Source organism: Ambystoma mexicanum, chromosome 5q, assembly GCF_040938575.1.
Source record: "Ambystoma mexicanum isolate Mex_15411 chromosome 5q, UKY_AmexF1_1, whole genome shotgun sequence".
Taxonomy (NCBI): Eukaryota; Metazoa; Chordata; class Amphibia; order Caudata; family Ambystomatidae; genus Ambystoma; species Ambystoma mexicanum.
Genome location: NC_090933.1, coordinates 789,009,030 through 789,032,618, shown reverse-complemented (window position 1 = coordinate 789,032,618; position 23,589 = coordinate 789,009,030).

Genomic DNA, 23,589 nt, shown 5'->3' with positions numbered 1-23,589 from the left:
GGGCTCCCGGAGCAAGTACAAAGGCAGCTGAAGAAAATAGTGGGTATGGAAGTTAAAGCCTGGCCGGAAATACAACTGACTATAGTACACCACTGTAGACTGTGGCAGGAAAAGATGAAACAAAAGGAGGGAGATAGGAAGGCCGAAGAGGCGGGACTGGTACAAAAGAAGTTATCCAAATATGCCATGGAAGGAGCACTAATAACAACACCCGCCCCAACACAGGTCACGGGTGCACAAGGCACAACACAACAACAGGTAGCACAACTACAACAGCAGCACAAGTAATAACACAGCAGATGCCCCCACCCCTACCATACACGGCATACACAGGAGGAGGATACATGCAAATGGGAAATGGATACTCTAACAACTACAGGGAGAGGGGTGGTGTGATGAGAGGGAGGGGCTATGGTGGCCAACAGACACAACAACAAGGAGGGTTTAAGGGCTACTACCAACACGGACAGCAAGGATACCAAGACAGTGCTGGGGGTTTCCCATGGCAGGCCAGAGAACCAGCAATATCTTGGATTTGTGGGATGGTAGGACACATGTCACGCACATGTAGAATGAGACCCACCCCACCAGCTTGGGGGGAACCAGGGCTACAAGGGCATATGGGTGAGCAACAAGTTTACCAACAACAGCAAGGCACACAACCGTACACCCCGCACCAAAAAGCGTCCATGCAACAACCACAGCAACAGGTACAAACAAACACACCACAACAGCAACAGACATTAGTAACACTACACCATCAAGTGCAACCAGTACAACAGCTCACACAAGTACAAGACAATGCAGTATCAACAACTAATGAACAAGTACAGCATACACAGCTGGAGAAGGTGACGATATTGGGCCACAACCCTTACACAGGGAGCGGTCAGCCACTATACCCACAATAGGTACACCTAACACTGCGGAGGAACCACGCATACAGGTGGTGATAGGTGACAAAAAATGTTCCCTTTTAGTTGACACCGGGGCCACTAGGTCTTGCATAAGGGAAGGGAAGTTTAAATTGTCAGGCAAAGCCATGCACACTCAAGGATTCTCTGGGGCTCGAGGGTTGGTTCCCTTTACTGATAACATCTCCTTATCTATAGGAGATCATGACATGTCTCTTCCACTTCTGTATTCGAAGCAGTCACCAGTAAACATACTTGGGAGGGACATAATGAGCAGATTAAATATGACAATCTCCTTCATGGAGAACAGCATAATTTGTTCCATACCAGGAATAAACATGCTCACAGCACGACAAATACTGCAAGCTTACTGTGGCCAAACAGTAGCTCGGGCTGAGCCTGTAGATGGAGAGATGTTCCAATATGGAACAGACATGGTATTTGCATGGATGCCTGGAATTGAGGGCAAGATTTGGAGAAGGCCAGCAGCATACTTGTTCAGACCAGAGACCCCAGCAAGTGAACCAGAGGGAAAGGTAATTTCAGTGAGCATCGAGAGCATCATGGCAACTGCAGATTACATTGTAGTACATGCCCAAGACAGGGAGGGGAGGGCCTGGAGAGCAGTAATAGCACTGGCTGAGGAGTGCAGGCTCACACAGGTATCTGATGAGGAGCTCTTCTCAGAAAATAAAGGAGAAAGAGAGATGGTGTTTATGATGAGTGTTGACATCTGGCTGAGAGTGACATACAAGCAAGTGGCACTAAAAATGGCAATGAAACTAGAGGTACCTGCCTCTACACCAGTACCATTTTATGAGGAAGACTTGGCAGCAGTAGCAGCATCCCTGTGGACCACCAGTCCATATGACGTTGGCTGCATAAAGAGCATTGGAGGAGTGAAAATAACACTGAAAAGGGAGCAATATTACACAGGGTGAAACAGTACCCACTATCAAAAGAGGCAGATGAGGGCATATATGAAACAATAACAGCCCTGATAAACAATGGCATATTAGTACCATCAGAATCACCATGCAACACGGCTGTGTACCCAGTGTGCAAAGCGAAAGGAGGGTCTTGGCGTTTCATCCAGGACCTTAGGCTCTTGAATCACATTGTAGAGGCAGAGCACCCCATAGCAGCAAATCCAGCCACCATGATATGTGGAATACCAGCAGAGGCATCACGGTTTACCGCGATTGACCTCAAAGACGGATTTTTCTCCATACCTCTGCACCCAGATTCACAAGACTTGACAAGCTTCACATACAGGAACACAAAATGGAAACATACCAGGTTGCCTCAAGGGTACTGTGAGTCTCCATCCATCTTCAACAGAGTAATACAGATGGATTTGGGAAACATTGAGATGGAGAGCACGGTGCTGCAATACGTTGATGACATCATAATTTGCAGCACCACTGAAGAAAGATGTAGAAAGGACTCAGTAAAGATGCTCACAGTGTTAGCTGAGAAGGGGTACAAGGTGGACAAAGAAAAGTTACAGTACTGTCAGGAACAGGTACTCTACATTGGCCAACTTATCTCTCAGCATGGAAGGAACATTGCACCACAAAGAGCACAAGCCATAACCAACACACCACAACCACACACAGTGAGAGAGCTACAGCAATTTCTGGGCCTATGCAACTACTGCAGGGCAAGGGTTTATGACTACAGTTCATACATAGGACCCCTGCTCGAAGCCCTCAGAGAAGCACAAAAAGGGGACAGGAAGTTGGGGTGGACAAGAGAAATGAAAGAGCCGTTTGATGAATTGGAACACGCCATATCTACAGCACCGGTGCTATCCACTCCAAATTATGAACACCAATTCTTCATTTTTTCACATTGCGACTCAGCAGTAATGAAGGCAGTGCTGACACAGAAAACAAGCATGGGACACAAGCCTGTGACTTTCTACAGCGGACACCTGGACCCTGTAATGTTAGGTCACTTCCCTTGCGAACAAACCCTGGGCCGCCGCAGCTTTTGCAGTGGAAAAATCTTCATCAATAACAATGGGGTGCCCCACCACACTATTCGTGGAACATGCACTCTTTGCCATCTTGAACAAGCCTAAATCTACACTGACCATCCACAGAGCATCAGGTTATGAAATTATTATCCCCAGGCCAGAGTTGACGATTGTAAGGTGCAGCAATGTAAACCCAGCAAGATTTATAGCTGAGGTAGTTGGGGATGGTCACTATGCTCATGACTGCACACAAGCCATTGAACTTTACTCCAGCACAAGAATAGTTGAGGAAAATGCGCTAGCAGGGGGAGACATAATGTACATTTATGGGTCATCAACGATCGACCAAAGCGATGGTGTTAGAAGGACAGGAGCAGCAGTGGTTAAGTTGACAGAAGACTGGATGTATGTGCCAGTAAAGTGTGTCCAACTACCACAACATTACTCGGCCCAAGCCGCAGAGCTGGAGGGCCTCATTTTGGCACTGAAAGAGAGCTTTGATAAAAGAGTCACAATATATTCCGACAGTGCATACGTCACGTCAACCGTCCACTCAGGATTAATAAAATGGCAAAGGAAAGGGTTCAGAAGAGCAGATGGTACGCCAGTACAACATGCCCTACTACTTGCAGAACTAATTGAAGTAATTGATGACCCGAAAGAGATAGCCCTGGTAAAGTGTCAGGCCCACACCAACGGGGATGACCCTATCTCAAAAGGTAACGAAACAGCAGACGCACATGCTAAGCATGCTGCGTATTTTGGAGAAATTTGGACCCCCCAGAAAAAGGAAAAGCTAGGGGGAGGGTGGGAGCGAGACTAATGTTGATGAAGGCTGGGTACACACACATCCCTGAGACACAGATACTGGAATTACAGGCAGCAGCACCTATGGCAATAAAGGAGCTATGGGTAAAAAGGGGATGCACAATGTCTCCCACTGATGCATTGTGGCGTCAGAGTAATACAGGAAAGGTAGTGATGCCCCTAGCGCTGTTGAAAACAGCCCTAGCTCAGCTACACCATCCAGCACACACAGGGAAGGAAGTGATTGCAGCACAAATAAAGGAGGGCTGGTTCTGTCCTGAGCTAAATTCACATGTTGCAACATTTATCAGCAATTGCCTAACGTGCCAACAGTTTATAGCCGGTCACATGCTGCAAGTGATAAAAGGTACTATACCCCGGCCAAAAGGACCCTTCCTGCACTTACACATTGACTACGTTGACGTGGTCACGTATGTCAAGGACTAAGATACATGATCGTAGTGGTGTGCCCATTTTCAAGGTGGATTGAGGCTGGACCCTGCTCTCATGCGGATGCATTCAGAGCAGCTAGATTTTTGGTGAGAGAGGTCTTCCCACGGTGGGGAGTTTGAGAAGTGCTGAGGTCAGACAATGGCCCACACTTTGCTAATGAAATGTTCGAGCACATAACTGCAATGCTTGGCATAAAACACAAGTTCACATGTGCATACCACCCACAGGCTAATGGTTTTTGTGAACGCCTGAACGGCCTGCTAAAAGAAGAGATTTCCAAAATACAACAGACAACTAAGAAAAGCTGGTTGTACTGCCTCCCCTTGGCTCTGTTTGAGATAGGAAATAGGCCAGGATCTGATCACCACCTCACTCCCCACGAGGTGGTGACTGGGCATCAGAGGCGCCTCCCAGAGCCGTTAAACTATCCGACAAGAGAGTCTGGAACCACCTCCACGACGTCAAGCCCTACAAAGGCAAGACCCACCCTTGCGTTGATGACAGGGCCACCACAACAACAACAGCATCAGCAATACCAACGACAGACAAAGACACAGCAACAGCAACAAAGGACAATTGTGATACTGCCGCTGACCCCTCCCTAGCCACAGACACAGCCATAGGCTCTGGACCATCACCCATTGCCCACCCCATAGTCACGAGATCTCAAAGCAAACAAACCTCTGTCCTGCCCAGCCCCATCCATGCCATCACCAAATAAAGGACATTGTCTAACTTGAATGCTGCACACACATATAAACACATGTATGCTCTCTTTTTTGTCTCACACTTGCAGGTACAGCATATTACTGTGTTGAATAAAAAGTGAAGTAACTAAAGTTGTGTTGTGCCCAGGAGTAAATGCTACCCACAGATGATAACACCCCTGAAGCCCTCTCACACCAATTTGTATACCATATAAAGAGACCAAAGTATCTAAAAAAGAGTAGGGTACGTACGTACCTACTACAACACGTTCATTTTGGCCATAGAACAATCATTCCCACATCTCCACGAGTACTTACCAGCTCTGAGAGATAGGTCACTTAGATTAGCGTGGGAGCATCTTTTCGCCTGGGCACTGAATGACTATCTGATAGGCAGAGCTTGACTAACAGACAACTAACCAAATAACGCCTATTTTCAGAATTTCCAGGCGGGCATCTTTAACATCACAAGAATAAGCTGCAGGACAGCAGCAAAAGGTAAGAGCAAAAATGCCAGTGAGATTAGCTATTGTAATAAAGTTCATAGGTGTGTTGGTTGTCACTGGTCTATTGGCTGCCTCTGTCTGGCAGAAACACTATGCTTACGATATGATGGCTGTACCCAAAACTAACTTACCCCTTCCCACGGCTGCAACAGGTACGGTGTCAGGTGGTACAAGCAACCCCAGAAGTAAAGAACATAGGGTTAAACGCAGCACATATGGAGATGATAAGGGAATTGACACATACCTCACAGATTCAGCACACGTCTCGAACAACATGTGGTATCAGCACATGACCAAAATTGGTAAGCAGACAACTGAGGACAACTGCTATGTGTGCTCGTTGATCCCATACGCTATGAGTGCATCAAGAACATTTGTAGTTACTGAAGTACCAGCAAAAACAGTGGAATGTCTGATATATTTGGCACTATTGCAAACAAAAGGACGATTTCAAGGTACAATGGTAACACTTCAATGGAAAACAAGGGACACGTATCCATACGAAAATATGTTCCTCAAAACATATCTGATGTACCATAAAAGGAGGCTGCATACTGAAGGTTTCAGATATATGACGGATGGTCCCAAAAAAGGAGAAACAAAGAAAGTAACATTACAATACCTACCTTGTGATTGGTATGCCAGCTAAATTGCTGGTGAACAAGGGTGTTGGGAAAGACCTCTAATAACAATAACTGGGAAGATATATACGAATGACGGATGGGAAATAAGTGTGGCTGGGAGCAATATGATAACACGAGAAAATATTACATCTATAAAGGAGCACAACGACAGATGTTGGACTATGTGGGCCAAATATGTACCAATGCTGACGTGGCTGGAGAAGGACAAAGATCCAATAAGTATTCTTCCGCTAACTGCACCCACACTGTGCTATCAACACAACGGCGATGTGGATGTGGGATATAACACCAACTGCGAAAGAACAATGGAGATACCAGAGGGGGGTGCTGGCACAGCAGTTCTAATGGACCACCATTGGGCCTGTGGCGCTAAGGCGCACAACACCTTGCCTCCATCGTGGAATGGAATATGCACTATGGTGCACATCAATGTGCCATCCCTGATTATGCCTCAGAAACATTTCAACATGGCCAATTTCCCCCAGATGGACGAAGGGAACAAAAGGAGGAAAAGATCTGTACAATCAGAAGAAGGCGACAAAAACAACAACAATAACGTTTTGCCAAGAGTGAAAAGACAAGGTGAACCACTGACGGGAAACTACCCTTGGGGAAGATCGGAAACAGCTCTCACCTCTATCCCACCAGAACACAGGCTATTTAGCAGGGCAGCAATGTTCTTCTCATCCATAATACACCCAGGACTACAAGCATATGCAAATGCAAAATGGTTACAGATCACCAGATGGGAACTGATGATGATAATAAATTTGACTGTCAATGGATTCAACGCGATAAAAGAAGATCTGAGAGCAGTTAGAATGGTAGCACTACAAAACAGGTATGTGATAGACCTTTTCACAGCGATGGAAGGAGGAGTTTGTGCAAAAATAGGGCAATCATGTTGTACATTCTGCCCTGCTAATGACGCAGACAATGGAACACTTACTGAAGCAGTATCACAACTCACCCTGATGCACTCCAAAATGGTGGAAGAAAGTAAAGGAGTAGAGAAAGATGGCAGCTGGTTTTCATTTCTATGGTCATGGATGCCTTCATGGCTGTCAGATGGGCTGAAGCTACTAGTAGGATGCATAATACTGATGACAGCTGTGTTGATCGTAATAAAGTTCTGAAAAGCTAGAAAAGCACGTACAACGAACGAAATGATGGAGATGGTCGGCATGCACGCCATACTACCAGCTGAAGATGACAAACACACAGACATGATTATACAGGAACTACGCAAACAAATATTGGACACTCACATAGATCCACCATCTGTGAAAGTGGAGAACCCAAGGAACCCGAGGAGCTATGTTGGAAGATGGGTCTATTGCAAACCAGGCGACGGCTGTGTTTATAAGTATTGGTCATTTGAAGATCATGTCAACCACTATGGACACCTGGCCGGAATAACAAACGTATGGAGAGTAAAAGGAGATAAGGGAAAGGATGATTTTGTGGTCGAAAAGTCAACCAGAGGGGGGACTGAAGTAGGAGAATGGGATAACACCCTCCCCCCAATCTCATCCAGACCATGGCCTAGGGGATCACGACCCAGACACCCCCCACGAGAGGAGTTAATTTACCTACCAGATGACAAAACACCCTGGTTCAGAAACCTAAACATAAGAGGAGTGTGCCCACCAGCGTGACAGGCTCAAGCGGACGCCTGCAACATGGACCAGCTCGACTAGAACAACAGCCATAAGTATCCACATCATTAGAGATGCCATGATGACATAGCCAACAGACAAGAACACACGTGCCACCATGCACACTGGTCACTCACACACCAACCTACACGAAGAACATATTCAGTGCTATGACGTAGGGGACTGATACACCCACTGACGTGCATCGTTGTTATTTTTACCTAGGCCTTATACAGCTCCGCAGAAATGCAAGACGCATGAAGAGCTCGTGTACATGCTTGCTGACACTTTTCCCCACCACCCATCCCTATGACGACACCACCATGTATATCTAGTGCTGCCTGTGACACTCTGTCGCCCCGCAACCTCCATACTATGGATTATGTACCGCCACCCATGAACTAGGCCCTAGTAGGCCACAAGCAAGAGTCCCAGACAGGAGCCTCACCATGAAAACCCTCTCAGTGACAAGAGTACAAGTGCTGACCATGCAGAACGAGCCTCCAACGAGAGCTCACAGCCAAGGCCACAATGTTGCAACTCGCATGCCGCGAGCCCAGCGGCAAGGTTACACCTGTAAGTGCCAAGCCCTCAGAGGCGAAATACAAAAACGTATGCTCATAATTCTGCTCCAGCTACGGTCTCTCCACACGTGACCAGGCCGAACTGACAAGGTGCCAAGCTCATGAGACAGACAGTCGCCAGGGTCCCACGTTTGGGACACAGGTTGCAACAACAAAGTGGCAAGATGGACACCTACAGCGATGGGAAAGACCCGCTCATAAGCCCATGAGCAGATCTGTCCGTTGTCTGCACAAACACATAGTTGCACATTGTTGCTAATGACAGGTACACCGGGAGCTGGGAACGACGATGGTCCCAGGCTTGGGGGCTCGCGGGAGAACCAATCAGTATACAGGGGGGCTTATTACTGATGCCAGTACTCTTAGCCAATCACCAAGGGTCCACCTGTAACAATTCTAAAGTAACAACTGTTAGGGACAGCCCAAGTGTACCACCTGACCCGTCCTTATCTACTAACATTTCTTCCCATAGGGGACATATAATAACCCCACCACTCGGGGACACAATCCAGAGTGGCGATAGGTTTTGTGACGACTTTTCCCAGGTGACGCGAGTAGCGCTTCATACTGCTGTAAAAAGGGCCTGCGAGCCCCACTAACAACGAGAGTCTCATCGTATGCATTCGAGCCGAGACCCATCCCTGCCATTATTATAATAAACAGCAGTACTCACCTTGCTTCTTGTGTGTGTCTCATACTCCTTTTGGGGACACGGGAGGAGTTGGGGCCTCCCTAGCCCAGAGGTCCGCAGACGGCTCTGCCGGCCCCGGGAGAACCACCCCGACAACTCAAATTGGGAATGGTCTTATCTAGGAAGATGTTGAACTCATTGCTGGAGTTTATGTATCCAAAGTGGGTCCGGGTCCATGGTTACTGCAGCCCCCGAAGGTAAAAGCAAACTTGCACTGGTCTTCCCTACCCACGGTTATTGTCCAGTAACCATTGGTAAGGTCAATGGCTGTGCACACTTTTGACTCTTGGATCTGGGCCAGTCCCTGATCGATGTAGAGAAGGGGCCATATTGACATGTGGACCCGTTTATTCAACTCCCTCAGGTCTGCACATAGTCTCCATTGGCCGTTTGGTTTGAGTATCCCCAGTACCAAGTTGTTGAAAGTACTGTGGATCAGATGAATTATCCCACGCAATTCTTAATAAACTATGTGAGTAACTCCATGGACATGAGAGGTAACTGGTACTGTTTCACAAATGCTGGAGCCATTTCAGTATCCATGGGAATGGTGGTTGAATGAATGGATGTGCGTCCAGAGTCATAGGGGTCCACTGAAAAGATATCTTGGAATTCCAGGAAGCTTTTGTCTTTGCTCCTTGGTCTCACAGGCATCCACAAGATCATCCACTAGATAGATCCTTGCATCGACCATCTTCTTGAAACCTGGGAAGACCTCAGGCTTGGCAATTTCAGCAGTATTGTCTAGTTGGTTGGATCTCTTTTCATGGTGTAGACCTGGACAGGGGTTTCAAGGTATTGGTCCTTGACTCTCAACACTACCTCCTCCCTACCCTCACAGGTCACCTCTTCCACACCGTAGGGGCAGGAAGAATACACCAGGAAATCCCCCCATGCCTAGTAAAAAGGAATTCTGGTGGGATACCTTCACTGTGGCTGAAACTGTTGGGATTGGTCCAATGATTTTATTACGTAAATCAATAGAATAATGTTGGGCATCAACCACCAGTCCAATAAACGTGTCTGCATCCAAAGTGATATTTCAAGGGTCGCTGTTATCCACCAATATTCGAATGGTGTCATGTTCTAGGTCTACTAGAGGTGTCACATTTAAATACAAACCTTGTTGTTGGAGATGGAACTTTAGATTTATATCTGCATCCTGGTGTTTGAGGTTCTGTCCTCGCTTAATTTTGAGGGAAGAGTAAATTGTTGCACCTGCTCTGGTATGGTAACCTCTTCTCGCACTTGAACTTCAATGGCATAAGGCAGCAATTGAGCTGACCAGAATGCTTTTTCAGTTTTGTCAAAGCCCATGGGTTTACGCCCCAGTTGGGACCAGGCTTCATTATTAATTTAGTCCAAATTGATTGCAAATCGGTTGAGAATGTCACTTCCCAGATAAAAGGCAGAAGGGACATTTCTCACAAGCCAACAATGATGTTCTATGTTTTGGTTGCCAATGGACATTTTTAGCATACACCTGCTAGGGAGGAGTTGTTTGGAATTTGAGGTTTCCAGACCTACTTCCTATTTGTTAATTTAAATGTGGGAATGGTCTGATCTTTTGGGAGTTTCCTGAATAATTCTTCGCTGTTGAAACTCCTTCCAATATTCCCTCCAATATTCAGGCATACTCTGGCGAGCACCGGCTCCTCCCACTCATTTAACTAAATGGGAAAAACATCACCAGTTTGTTCTCCTACAGAGATGACAGTGATGTCTAGGATTTGTTTTTTCTTGAAATGGAACTCTACATTCTCAGAGTGTTGATCAATTATGTGACAGGTACCATTCAGGCGTACATAATTGGTACTTGTTTACGCAGTCGAGCAGAGGTGATACCCTCATTAGGAGATTGTTCCCCAGTAAACAAGATGTGCCCTCTGGAGTCACAACTATCACTGAATGTTTCAGCCGATGCTGTCCAATTTTTATTTCCAGATCTGCAGTTCTCTCGACAGAAATATCATTCCTGTTGAAATTTTGAAGTTGTCTGGGAAGAGGTGTGAGTGGAATTGTGTGGCCCTCCCGTGCCCAAAGTTTAGTTTGTCAAAGACCTTTTTGGACAAGAGGGTGGCTTGGGATCCAGTATCCAAGACAGCTGATAATTCACACTGACCCTGCACCTTGACTGGTGCATAAAATCGGCCTTCTTTCTCCTCCAAGGTGCAAAGAAAATGTTAGTTATTTGACAACCAAGTGGTCATTTTCTTAATATTGAACTCTGACCTGACACTGGGTGAACTTGGGCAATTTTCTGAGTCGGAGTTCACAAATCTGTAAAAAAAATCCTCCTCTTCCCCGGCTCCTCGACTGTCCCCTGTTACCTGTTAACAGTTCTCAGAACCTGTTTGGAGAAAGGACACCCCCTCCGTGTCCATTCTGTCTGGCTTGCATGTTTGGATTTGAATAGTTTGTGGTCTTAAGTCGTTCTCCATAATTACTCTGTCCCACTCATGATCTTTTGGGACCCATTTTTCATTGGGAGGGCTCCCCCTGTTTTTGAAAGAGAAGGTCTAATTACCTAAATCCTCCAGGGATTCTTCTCTTTAAAGGGGATAATCCAGAGTTCCTCCACAAAGTGGGTTCTTCTTCAACCTCTCCTACTTACCCTTTGCTCTTTGCGCTCTAATATTTCGGGCGTAGAAGAGACACCTTCAGACTGATAGGTTTTTAGGGGTTCGGTTTGGGTGAGAAATTATGCTTCCTCTAGGGCTTGACATCTCCCCTCCACCTCGGCCCCTTCCTTAGCAGCCTGTGGTTTGTCAGAGGTTTCCTCCCATCATTTTCCCCCAGGGGCATCAGACATGGGTGTTGGGGAATTCTGGGAAGCAGGGTTAGGTTGAGAGTTGAACTAAGCCCTCAGCATGTGCCCCATATCATCGGTCAGTTGCTGGACCTGTCGCTCCAGTTGCGAGACCTTGTCTGGTGGTAGGGAGGTCTGAAGTCATACCTCTGCTGCTCCCGAAAAGGGTAACTGTCCCTTCTCCCAGAGTAGCTTGATTACTGGACATTTCCCCTATAATTTTCCATCCTGAATCTCCCTTCACCCGGGTTCATGGAGCTTTTGTCCTGGAACCGGGGAGAGAGAGGAAGACTGTTATGAAAGTTCTGGTTTGGGGAATATCTGTGGAAAAAGTTCAGATTGGGAGGTGGAGGGATACTTCTCTCCAGAGGGAAGTTTGGAGGGAAGTTTGCCAGGGCAAGACTTACCATATATAGGTGGCAGGGTAAGAGGAATCATTGTTCTGGGCCCCTGCCTGACTACCATTCAATTGAGCCGTGTTGGGGGGTCCCTTCTGCCTTCCATTTTGCTTGTTGCCAGAAGGGTTACTTTTGCCCCCCGCCCCCCATCTCCAGATCCAATGGAGGGGTCGTTTTTACATCTGCCACCTTCAATGAAGCAGTGGTGTTAGATGGTTTGGGGGTTTTGGCAGTATTTCTACTCTCAGCAGGCTTTTGGACCCCATAGATCCCGATGGCCTGTTCAATCATCCAATCCAGGGTCCTATGCTCGTGAAAGTCACACACCAACTGAGTCATTATGTATTTGGGGAGCACATGGAAATTGGAAATATGTCGTTATGAACTCCCTACTTACTATTGGTGTTCACCCGCTGGGAAGTGTGAGCAAATGCTACTGCACAAACTCCCTAGGTGCCTGATCCTCCCCACATTGCAAGTTATATGCTGTTTTATGCCTTATGCCTTGTGTGTTTCAGTGGGTGGAAAAATATTTCAATATGGCCACCTTATAGGTGGACCATTTATAATGATCCTGGTCCTCTAGTCCTGCTAAGAAACTGGAGTACTCAGGTGAGAAAGTCCATTTAGCAAATGCTATACAATTCACATAATTACTGAACTGGAATGATGCCATCATCTGCTCATAAAGTTCCAGTTGCTCCCATACCGAATATTTGGCGTTCTTGTGGTATGGGGTCAGGAAGTTCTTTATGGCCTTAATCTGCCTGATTGGGTCTCTGACAAAACCATTTCTATGTTTACCTGTATTTTTCTTATTCTGCACCGGCGTCCATTCATTCTCAGAACTGCTATTGGTACTCCATTCCCTGTCTTCTAGGCGTGCCCCATCTATGAGACTGGGAATATCTCCCAGAACCACAGGTTCTGGACTCCTCTCGCCTGGACCAAAGTGAACTCTCGGGGTCAGTCTCCCTGGATTTCCTTTTAGGCCTAGGATAGAACCCAGTTTCCTCATCCCTCCTACAAAGGAGTCTGTGAAATTCACCCCTTTCCCTGAATATACAGAGGTTTTTAGAATGCCCTTCCTAGGCTGAGGTTTGACTTTTCTCCTTCAACGAAGCAGACAAGGTGGTCTCTTTGTAGTCGTATCTTCAACCAATCTAACTACCTGACTTTATCCTCAAAAGAGTTTCATGGTCTGAAGTAATTACATTATTATTCCTTCCTTCCACACTGGTCTGGCCCCTTTCCCTTCTGTGTGGTATAGATAAATATTCATCCTCATCAGACAAGGACTGGCCTTGTGGATCAGTTGGACTAAACCTGCGTAAGTCAACTGCCTCATGTTTCCCTGTTCTTTGTCAGTGCCATACATGAGGTCAGTTCTCATTTGTACCTGGGAGGTTTTAAATAATGGGCCTGAGGCCCCTGATGGGATGGGAATCTCACCTTGATCAGAGTGCCTCAGAGCCTGTTTGTAATTCTCAATTCCATTTGTGAGACTCTCACCCTTGCTTCTCTCTGTCCTTATTTCCTGTTTGTATTCAGAGAGCCGGCTTTTTAATTCTGACACTAAGGCCTGATAAATCTCATGCACCCTGCTCTGAGCTACCAACTGATCTTTTGTTTACTGCACCTCATGCTGAAGTGACATGGGTTGACCCTTCTTTTAATCCCATATTAACTATGTAATTCAGGATCTAGTAGCAGTTCTTTTTACAAAATGTGTATGTGGCCCTGAGGCAATATGTTAAATTGTTTTATACCATAGTCAAATGCACATCTTTCCCATAATTAAATCATTGTTGGATGGAATTGAAGATATTGGTCCAATATTGCTGTAACATTGCCAATTTTGGAACGTTGTTTCTCCTTCTGAAAGATAACTCTTGATGGCAGCAGGGTTTAAGTACTGATGGGGTCCTGATGCTTTATCGAGCTATGTGGGATCCCTAGGAAAGATCTGGCCACTGATCTTTTAATGTCCCTCTGTGCTTACCACTGAAGGTGGGGGGTGACCATTAGTCCCAGGAGGGCTGTGTCCTTGGTTCGAGATAATGATGTGCCTCTTATTCAGTTGATGGTGACCACTGATATGCGTTGTTATGTTATCCGTGAAGATGGTGGTCAGAGAAAGGAAGCCATCTCCTTGCCATGGTTATGATATGAAAAAGATTATGGAGATTCTTTAATGTTTTCAAGTTTCAACAACTTCATCATCGCAACAGCTCCTCTTCATCAGGTCAGCTGCTTTGCATGCATTCTATGCTACCTCTGGAAATGCTTGTTGCACTTATAGTCTAAATATGAAATGCGCAGTAAAAGACAAGACTTAAGAAATAAGAACACTTTTTGGGGAATTATTTCACTGTGGTGATGTCACTGGCTCAGGTTATCCTTTGGCTCTTGGGCCAAATCTGTTATCGCTATCATAGCTTTATCTTCTGGGAACAGAGTCTTTATTTCTTTTTTCGTCACATCTATTAATGATTTTAGCAAGCATGCTTACATACATTTACCATTTTGCAACTGAGGTGAGAAATATATCACCAATCAAGCAGACTTGACTCTTAATAAGCAAGAATATAATAACATGCACATCTGTTTCTGAATAGTATATTTAGCTACGGTGGTGCCCTTTGAATTCTGGTGTTTAAATACTTACAAATATGAGGGATTCCAAACCAACACATGGATGATCAGGGGGTTCTCCCCCGAGAACATTTTTGGAACAAAGGGTTAAAATGGTGCATTATACAGCACACTTCCTGCAAATAAGTGAAGCGGCAGCAGTGCGTGGTAGACCACATAACATAACATAAAAATCCATACAGTTTGCAGTTGACTTTTTAGGGTAACTCATGAAAAAATCCAATAGATGCAAGTCACCAACAGTGCATGGGAGCATTTTCCAACATATTTTCATGATGCCTTTCACTAAAATATTTGCCAGTAGGGAAAATATCTTTGCGCTGTCTGTGCACATACATTTCCATGCTGGCTGCACCAATATATGCCAGTAGGCCCACGTAAGTACATACTCATGTTTGATTTGCGCAGAAATGATACTATATGAATACATGTCCTTACTGGCCCTGCCACTGTATGCCTTCATCCCCATGAGAGAACATACTCATGTTGGCTTTTCCATTACAAATGGCATGACACAATAAGAAGACATGTCCAAACTAGCTACAACAATGTAGGCCATTCTAGCCATGTACTAACACTATGAGGCCGATTCGCGGCGCAAGTGGGCAAAAACGTGCGAATCGCAGTGGAATAGCGAAAATCGCAGTGCAAGTGCGAAAATCGCACGAATAGCAGAGCACGTCGATTCATGGAAGTCCGTGCGCGAGAAAACCAGCGGATGTGCGATAAAAAAGTGCGCGGCGCACGTTGGCGCACAGGCCATCTAACAGCGTGCGCCAGGTCACAGCGAAAATCGCACAGGCCACAGCGAAATTCGCACATAGCGCGGCGCATGCAACAAAAGTAGGCGGAACACGGGCGTAACACTCGGAATGGGGAACAACTTGCCAAAACGTGGGCGTCACGGGGGAAGTACAGGGCACAAGTGCGCGGAACGCCCACAAGCTCGCCTACAACACGTATTCATGGAATAGAATAGGGCAAAAAAACCAGCGCACAGGCACAAACACGACCGCCACAAGAAAGCAGGCGGTAGCGTCTCTGCGGCTGTAAGAAATGTGCGCCAAAAGGTGCGCCAACAAATAGCACCTATATACTGCCATGATGAATGTCCTATACTGTGGCCCTCCAGGACAAATGACGTGCAAAGGGGTACCCACAAACACGGACACCCGCTGACAAAAAATACGTGTGCGTGTATACCGGGGTGCGCGGGAAGTCTCACACGCGATTTCAGCAGGGTACGTGTATTTCAGGGGTGCGCGGGAATTTCCACACGCGATTTCAGCAGGGTACGTGTATTTCAGGGGTGCGCGGGAAGTTCCACACGCGATTTCAGCAGGGTACGTGTATTTCAGGGGTGCGTGGGAATTTCCACACGCGATTTCAGCAGGGTACGTGTATTTCAGGGGTGCGCGGGAAGTTCCACACGCGATTTCATCAGGGTACGTGTATTTTAGGGGTGCGCGGGAAGTTCCACACGCGATTGGCCCAGTGCGAGCAGGGTAAGTGTATTTCAGGGGTGCGCGGGAATTTCCACACGCGATTTCAGCAGGGTACGTGTATTTCAGGGGTGCACGGGAAGTTCCACACGCAATTTCAGCAGGGTATGTGTATTTCAGGGGTGCGCGGGAAGTTCCACACGCGATTTCAGCAGGGTACGTGTATTTCAGGGGTGCGCGGGAAGTTCCACACGCGATTGGCCCAGTGCGAGCAGGGTACGTGTATTTCAGGGGTGCGCGGGAATTTCCACACGCGATTTCAGCAGGGTACGTGTATTTCAGGGGTGCGCGGGAAGTTCCACACGCGATTTCATCAGGGTACGTGTATTTCAGGGGTGCGCGGGAAGTTCCACACGCGATTGGCCCAGTGCGAGCAGGGTACTTGTATTTCAGGGGTGCGCGGGAAGTTCCACACGCGATTGGCCCAGTGCGAGCAGGGTACGTGTATTTCAGGGGTGCGCGGGAATTTCCACACGCGATTTCAGCAGGGTACGTGTATATCAGGCATGCGCGGGAAGTTCCACACGCGATTTCAGCAGGGTACGTGTATTATAGTATATAGCCAACCCACATGTCACCTTGCACTACTGATCAACAATGCATGTCTCCCACCACCCCCACCCCCCTGCCACCATGGGCAGCCTCCACCAGGCCCCCACTCATGTCTCCCACCACCCCCACCCCCCAGCCACCAGGGGCAGCCTCCACCAGGCCCCCACTCATGTCTCCCACCACCCCCACCCCCCAGCATCCAGGGTCACCCTCCACCAGGCCCCCACTCATGTCTCCCACCACCCCCACCCCCCTGCCACCATGGGCAGCCTCCACCAGGCCCCCACTCATGTCTCCCACCACCCCCACACCCCAGCAGTGCAGGGGCAGCCTCCACCAGGCCCCCACTCATGTCTCCCACCACCCCCACCCCCCAGCATCCAGGGTCACCCTCCACCAGGCCCCCACTCATGTCTCCCACCACCCCCACCCCCCTGCCACCATGGGCAGCCTCCCCCAGGCCCCCACTCATGTCTACCACCACCCCCACCCCCCTGCCACCATGGGAAGCCTCCACCAGGCCCCCACTCATGTCTCCCACCACCCCCACACCCCAGCAGTGCAGGGGCAGCCTCCACCAGGCCCCCACTCATGTCTACCACCACCCCCACCCCCCTGCCACCATGGGCAGCCTCCACCAGGCCCCCACTCATGTCTACCACCACCCCCACCCCCCAGCATCCAGGGTCACCCTCCCCCAGGCCCCCACTCATGTCTACCACCATCCCCACCCCCCAGCAGTGCAGGGGCAGCCTCCACCAGGCCCACACTCATGTCTCCCACCACCCCCACCCCCCAGCATCCAGGGTCACCCTCCACCAGGCATCCACTCATGTCTACCACCACCCCCACCCCCCAGCAGTGCAGGGGCTGCCTCGACCAGGCCCCCACTCATGTCTCCCACCACCCCCACCCCCCAGCATCCAGGGTCACCCTCCACCAGGCCCCCACTCATGTCTACCACCACCCGCACCCCCCAGCAGTGCAGGGGCAGCCTCCACCAGGCCCCCATTCATGTCTCCCACCACCCCCACACCCCAGCAGTGCAGGGGCAGCCTCCACCAGGCCCCAACTCATGTCTCCCACCACCCCCACCCCCCTGCCACCATGGGCAGCCTCCACCAGGCCCCCATTCATGTCTCCCACCACCCCCACACCCCAGCAGTGCAGGGGCAGCCTCCACCAGGCCCCCACTCATGTCTACCACCACCCCCACCCCCCAGCATCCAGGGTCACCCTCCACCAGGCCCCCACTCATGTCTCCCACCACCCCCACCCCCCAGCAGTGCAGGGGCAGCCTCCACCAGGCCCCCACTCATGTCTACCACCACCCCCACCCCCCAGCATCCAGGGTCACCCTCCCCCAGGCCCCCACTCATGTCTACCACCACCCCCACCCCCCTGCCACCATGGGAAGCCTCCACCAGGCCCCCACTCATGTCTCCCACCACCCCCACCCCCCAGCAGTGCAGGGGCAGCCTCCACCAGGCCCCCACTCGTGTCTACCACCACCCCCACCCCCCTGCCACCATGGGCAGCCTCCACCAGGCCCCCACTCATGTCTCCCACCACCCCCACCCCCCTGCCACCATGGGCAGCCTCCACCAGGCCCCCACTCATGTCTCCCACCACCCCCATCCCCCTGCCACCATGGGCAGCCTCCACCAGGCCCCCACTAATGTCGACCACCACCCACACCCCCCAGCAGTGCAGGGGCAGCCTCCACCAGGCCCCCACTCATGTCTCCCACCACCCCCACCCCCCAGCATCCAGGGTCACCCTCCCCCAGGCCCCCACTCATGTCTACCACCACCCCCACCCCCCAGCAGTGCAGGGGCAGCCTCCACCAGGCCCCCACTCATGTCTCCCACCACCCCCACCCCCCAGCATCCAGGGTCACCCTCCACCAGGCCCCCACTCATGTCTACCACCACCCCCACCCCCCAGCAGTGCAGGGGCAGCCTCCACCAGGCCCCCACTCATGTCTACCACCACCCCCACCCCCCAGCATCCAGGGTCACCCTCCACCAGGCCCCCACTCATGTCTCCCACCACCCCCACCCCCCAGCAGTGCAGGGTCACCCTCCACCAGGCCCCCACTCATGTCTACCACCACCCCCACCCCCCAGCATCCAGGGTCACCCTCCACCAGGCCCCCACTCATGTCTACCACCACCCCCACCCCCCAGCCACCATGGGCAGCCCCCACCAGGTCCTCACAATCCCCAATCATGTGCGTAATGGACAGCCTCCACAGCCAAAAAGCCCTACCAAGTAACCCATTCACCCACATGGAAATGGAAATCACATGTTACACCCACAATGTTCATTAAGCTAATGAACCCATGTCCGTCACACACAATGGTTGCAATTGAATGGGAAAACACACAACATGACATGCATGAAACCAATGAGATGATACCACACAGTGAAGTATGGAAACAAAATTGTATTGAATAAAATAAAGAATGCTAAAGAAAGAAAACAAACTACAATGTGAATGAGAAAAAAAAAAGCTGCATGTCCGTATAAAAACACAAAACTGCAAATCAGAATCCAAAAAATATTTGCCCAAAGTCAAAAGTTAAAAAATCTCCATGCAATAAAGAACTATGTAAAAAACTGCCAAGGGTCCATGAGCCCAACTGAACAAAGGAAACCTACTAAAAAACCGACCTAAAAATCAACTATATACAAAAAGTGGAGCAGTGTCCGTCGACTCCAAATCATAATAAGAAAGAAAGGAAACCTAAAACTAAAGAACTATATACAAAGGCGGCGGGCAAGTCCAGCGGCTCACTCCGTGGTGTCCCGGGCCAGGGCATCATCGAACTCCTGTTCGATGTCCCGGAGGCGGTCCAGTTCCATGGCGCCGAGGGTCTGCAGGGACGACGCTGTGTCCTCCTCCAACCCCCTGCGGATTGCCTCGAGGCACTCGGCCCGCCTCAGGGCCCTCCGCATGGAGTTCTCCGCCCTGACCATTGTGAGCCGCGCCTCTTCCGCCCGCCGCCGCTCCGCACCTAAGGCGTGGCCCAACCGCTGCCACACGGAAGACACTCTCTGTCCTGGGTCCCCCTGCCCTCCGGCCGATGCCTGCCCCTCCGATGTCGAAAGCCCCGAGCCTTCATGTCTCCCACCATGTTGCTGCTGCTGCTGCTCTGCCTCTGCCCGTGCACTGCCTCCTGCTGCCTGCACATCCTCCGCCGGCTGGGGTGCAGTTGTTGATGTGGCCACCCCTGCTGGACCTCCGACTCCCGACTGTGGCAGGGATGCCTCCTCCACCAGCCTGGCCGCACCGTCAGAGGCAGCTCCACAGGGCACCCAGGTGACTGATGGGTGGGAAGATGGCACAGAGGACGACTGGCGCGTAGGGGGTCCAGTTGAGGAGGGGGTCGGAGCAAGCCCCATCAGACGGAGGAATCCGGCCTGGGTGACCTGTCCCAGCAGGCTGACGTGGTCAACGAGCCATTCGAGATGACGTGCAGTCTCTCCATGAAAAGACTGCAGGTCACCTCGCATGGCCCGTTGACGCAACGCCACACCTGCCAGGACAGGCTCAACCCGGACCTGGATGGCCACGTCCGCAGGCAGAGGAAGGCCAGTTGACGTCAGCTCATCCCCTGCCTGAAAACGGGTCTGGACGTAGGCATCCCTGCTGGTGCAAGATGATGCAGGGACAGGATCGGGGACAGGATTGCACACAGGCACCTCCGCGGCCGCCTGTGCTGCCTCCTGTCCCTGGTCCTGCACTGCACCACTAGCACCAGTGGGATCCCCACCTCCAGACCCCGTCTCTGGTGCTTGCACGGCCCCCTCCTCCACCAAACCCCCCACCAACCTGGATGACTCCGTGCCATCTTCCCCTGTTGGGCCCTGTGGGGTCCCAGCTGCCCCTTCTGCTGCCGAGGAGTCCAACTGCAACCTCCGCCTCTTGGACCTCCTCCCGGCAGCTGCGGCCTGGGACGCGGCACCGGACTCCTCACTCCCCGACGAGATGACAACACGGGAGGGGAGCCGGGCCTTGCGTCTCCGGCTGGCGGTCGGATCCCCGCCGCTGTGCTCCACAGCACCTTCTTCGCCCTCTTCATCAGTTGACGCTGCAGACAGGGAGAAACAAAACACAGGCATCAGGGCACTGTACAATGGACACATACACGCATGACAGTTGCACATGAGTGGCATTGGCAAACCTCAGACATGTCATCACAATCCCCAACACACATGTCATTGCAACTCACACACATGAGCCATACCACAGCCATATCGCAACTGCCACCACCATCCCTAAACATACAACAGCATCAGCAGCCAAAGGGGAGCCAGACATCACATGCAACACAGGAAGTGCACCACACATGTACACACACCACCACACTTGCATGCATGTCTACACCTCTGCCAAGTGTCGCCCTGTTCAGACGGGCATCCATGTCACATCTGCCAATCAGGCTTCCACATACCGCTGTCACATGCATCCATGTTGCATCACTGTTGCACCCTTGACAAATACACACACATGCACATGTACACAGTGCTCATACATGCAGCCGAAAACAACATACATGCCTGACATCACGGACATGTCTACTTACATGCACATTCATCCAAACATGTGTGCACGCACAACTGCATTTGCCATGCAAGCCCACACACACAAGCACCATCCATGTCTCACACATTACAGCCCTCGCATGTGTCAGACCCACGGCCCTGTACACCCCCACCCATACTCAACCCCATACAAACAGATGTGCAACCGGCACAATGCCGAATAATCACCACACGCACTGCTCACAATCAGGATGCATGTACACTCACCGCTCGACTCCAGACGGGTCTGCTTCTCTAGGACCTGGACGTGGAGCGCTGGAGATATGCGTTCCAGGACCCCCATCTGTTCTTCCGACAAGTGGCCCCGGCGCCCCTTGGCATCCGCTGCCTTCAAGAGGCGCCGGGCCTTGTTCAGGGTCCTGGACCTGAAGTCCTCCCAGCGCTTCCTGACATGTTGTAAGTCCCGGACTGCCACCCCCTCCGCGTTGATGGCAGTCACGATGTCAGTCCAGATCCGAGTCCGTCCTTCCTTGTCGGCGCGGGAACTTCCGAAGAGGGCATCATACTGCCCCAGGACTTGCTCCACCAGGACACCAACTTCGGTGGCACTGAAGCTGGTGCCCCTCTGCCTCTCTGGCCGGGGGTTGTCAGTGGTCACAGATGGTGTTTGCCCCGACATGACAACCCCAGAGGCAGGAGTGGGTGGGCAACTGGGTCCTGGGGCTGGGCTGTGGATCGATGGAATTCCAGTCGGGAGTCTTCGGTTCCAGCAGGGGTGGTCACAGCAACAGCACCCCTGGCTGATGTGCAGGCAGCAAATGGCAGTGCACGTGGGCAGCAGGCAGTCAGGCAGCAGCAGATGGCAGGTGGGAGCGTGCTCGGGGCACTGGGGGGCAGTAGTTCGGCCTTCTGGGCAGGAGCGTGGTCTTCCGTGTGCTTACGCGTGGCCAGCTTGGTACGGAGTGATTTGGCACGTGAAAATCCTGCACGTCAGCGTGAAAACCGAGGAAAGGCCCTTAGCGCGTAAGCGCGTCAGCACGCATACGCGAATCTATTGGACCAAAGGCCCACAGCGTGTAAGCGCGTCTGTGACGTGACCCGCACGGGTGTTTCCCACACAGCACGTGATGACAGAGCACACGTGGAAAGACTGCACGTCAGAGTGTCATCGCGTGTAATTGGACAGCACGTCAGAGTCTCATCGCGTGTAATTGGACAGCACGGCAGAGTCTCATTGCGTGTAATTGGACAGCACGGCAGAGTCTCATTGCGTGTAATTGGACAGCACGTCAGGGTGTTGTTAGGATGTGCAGTGTTTCCAATGTTTACCTGTTAAACCATGAGTGTATAATATTTCCTTCACTATGTCTATTGTCACTTAGATACTATAGAACATAGAACTGCATCTTATGTAGCAGGGTTCCATGGAGAGCCAGTGAAGAAGCAGGGCCTTAGTGGGAAGATTGTACTCCTCCTGCTGGGGGTCGTCTTATGTCATCAACTTGCAAATAAAAGGTTCTTTACCTTTAAACTACTGGTTATGTGAAAGCCTCCCTTTGTACATAACATTTGGCGACGAGGATTTTGACTGGGACCCGGAGGACGACCCCCAGCGCCTTTTCTACAGATCTAGTGTGCTGGCTGTGGAGCAGAGCCAGCCTGACTTGCCTGAGGGAGGGCCTTTTTCAGTGGATTATTGACGGCCTGACATCCAGTGTGTGGCATCCACCGGAGGGACATTGCTAGCGCCAGAGGAAAACCCCTGGAGGCTCTGTGGTCTGTGGGAGCTGGAATTGGACCCCTGCAATTTTGTTGAACTTGTGGAGACCGGGCTGGCAAAGACACGGCTTTGGCACTTTTATAATTGGATTTTGGGTTGTGTGTTTTCCGAGCGGCCATTGGACACCCTGGCCCCACACTGAGCAAGGTTGAGAAAGGAGTCGCCGCCGATGACCCTGGTGAGGCGCTCCAGGGTGAGTACATAACCAAGCAGCTATCTTTTAATTAGTGTCACCTACCTGTTTGGGTGGGAGCTCTATTGGTTAAACCAGAATTGCAAGCTTGTTATTCTATTCTGCAACTTTGAGACATGGCAAATGTGCCTGCTCCTGTGTTTTTTCTGGCAGTGCCAGGTGAACCCAGGGTTAGATGGGAAGACTGGAAGGAAGGATTCAGCA